Raw genomic sequence first — 2,508 nt, 5'->3', positions numbered from 1 at the left:
TCTCTCTGGAGTCTTATTTTGTGCTGTCTGCTTTATCTGGTCCTAAGTAAAGACCCCAAATACTCGGAGGGAGCATGGCTTGAAAAGGAAAGAAAGAAAGCTCCCAAGTATCCATCAGGTTTCTTCTTCGACTCCACCAAGCTCCCTAGCTCTGGCCAGGCTGTCCGCGAGGTCCAGACCCCAGGTCTAAGACTGCAGTGTACTCTGAGGCGTTCAGGAGATCAGGGAGACTACATGGGGAGGAGAGGAAATAGTGGTGGTTTGGGAAAGGAACTGGCTCTTCCCAAAGCAATGGGGTCCTCTCAAACAAGTTGCTCTGGGGACCTTCCTCCTCATTGACCTGAGGTCTGCTGCACACCTCCTGGCCGCTGCTGGGGAATACCAAGTAGGCCTGAGGACTCTAAGCTGCCATGCAAGGGAGGAAGGCAGCCGGCCCTCCACTATTCTCTGCAGCAGTAGCTGGGAGAAGCCTTGGTCGGATCAAATGAGGGAACCTCTCAGGACTCTGAGGATGGACCCACACGCAGTCTTACTGTGAGGCCGGTTGAGTTTGATGGTGGCTGGGGAGGTGGCAGCTCTCAGAGATGGGGAGAAGGAATGTGGGACACGAACATCTCAGGGATCCAGAGTTCAACTTGGTATCCAGATCCAGAGACACCCCCCTTCCCTCCCCAAGACTACGGGTCCCTGCAGAGCTGCGGGTGAAAATCCACAGTTCTTGGGCAGCCCTGCCTTCTCCTACAGGAGTTAGGATGCCAGCGCTGCGGGGCAGGTGCTCGCCGAGGCGGCCACGGGCTTGGGTGGCCCTCTTCCCGCGGTGGTCCACGGAGTGGAGGGGGCCCAGTGCCGACCCAAGTGAAAGCAGCTGCAAAAGGCCAAGCCTACCCCTCTCCAACGAAAAGAATGACGGCCTGGAGAGACAGCCGAGCTGCTGTAACCCGGACCGGACCAGGCGCCCTTCAAGAAAGGTTCTGTGAAGGATGCAGCATAAATCTGCCTTTTTAGCTGCTAGAGACTAGGTTACCTCCTCCGATCTTGCTTCTAGGAGCCCAGGCCGAGCAGAAAATGAGCCCGGGAGGCCAATTTCTGCCAAAAGAAAACGCACAAGAACACACACAGACACACACACACACAGGCTTTCAGTCGGATGGAGAGCCGCAGGGTTGGGGCCACGGAGGAGCTTTGAGCGGCCCCCGGGGCGGTGTCTGGGTCCCGGGCCGGCCCGGGGTGGACTTCTTTCAAGACAAACAAAGGCGAAGATTCGGGGAGGCTCGGAAGCCGGAGATGGGGAAATCAGTTGTCATAAAAGAGAGAGATTCAGAGAAGGAAGGCCGAGAGAGTGCGAGGCCAAGAGAAGCCGGGAGAGGAATTCAATGCCGTGTGCGCAGCAATAAAAGAATATGACCGCTATAAAAGTTTATAGCGTATAAATTTCTGAAGGTTAAGAAACTAAACAGCAGCAAAGCAAACAGTGAGGGGGAAACTTTCCGGAGCCCGGATTGCTGCAGCTGGGCTTCGGCTCTCGCCCTGGTTGGGGAAATGGAGGGGCCTCTCTATGGCAGCCCCCCACCCCCCACCCCATACCATCCTCAAGCGCTCGGGACTTGGGCTTGGGTTTCCGGGAAAGGGGGAGGAGGGGAGGTAAAAGAGAGGAGAGGAGAGAAGGGGGAGAGAAGAGCACTTTGTTGTCACAAATGCTTCAGAGATCGTAATTCGGACTCTTTGTTCTTCACACCCCTGCAAGAATCAAGCCGTATAAACAAGAAGTCCCCGGCACTTACGCGCCAGACGTCTGGGCGAGCCCACTGCATCCTCCCCGGCCTCCCCTCCCCACCCCCCAAAGCCCAATTGTTCTTGGAATTTAAAACAAAACAGTCGTGGAGGGTTTGAAAAGTGCTTGATTCCTCCTTTTACGCACCATAAACGGCACACTGCTCGGCGATCTTCGCTAGAAATTAGGGACGGGGAGGTGGGGGAGGAGGTGTAAGTAGAGAAGGGGGGGAGGCGTATAGCTTCCTCCTCCTCCCCTCCTGATTTTTTTTCCCCTCTCTTTTAGCTCATCGACACGATTTCACGACCCGTTTCTTGATTCCGATGACTTTTCTCTTGCCCGCGTTCAAATTCCTCTCCCTCCCCCCACCCCTCCGCGCCGCCCGGGCTCTCCCTTTCTGCGAATAATGAAAAGTTTCTCTGGCTTATTGCTTCCGCGGCGGGTTCCCAGACAACCTGGCGGAGCCGCCGGCGGGTGCCTTGCACAGAGTGGCCGCTAGATGGCAGCCTTGCTCCATGTGAAAAATCACCAGCGCCGGCTGGCTGCAGCCTGGCGGCTCCACAGTGCACCTTGTTCGGACTGGAAGCGAAGAACTGAGCGCTACCAAAAGTCATGAATAATTTGCACGTAATAAAAAAATATATGGGGTTCGTGGTCATCCTTTCCCCCCTTTTTATAATAGATTCCAGATAGAGCGATGTTCTCACCTTTCCTCAAATGATCAGTGTTGTGAATTT

Source organism: Dipodomys merriami, unplaced genomic scaffold (assembly GCF_024711535.1).
Source record: "Dipodomys merriami isolate MVZ:Mamm:240054 unplaced genomic scaffold, mDipMer1.0.p SCAF_19, whole genome shotgun sequence".
In the NCBI taxonomy this organism is placed as follows: Eukaryota; Metazoa; Chordata; class Mammalia; order Rodentia; family Heteromyidae; genus Dipodomys; species Dipodomys merriami.
The sequence above is the reverse complement of the archived record's forward strand: the minus strand, read 5'-3'. Positions refer to the sequence as shown.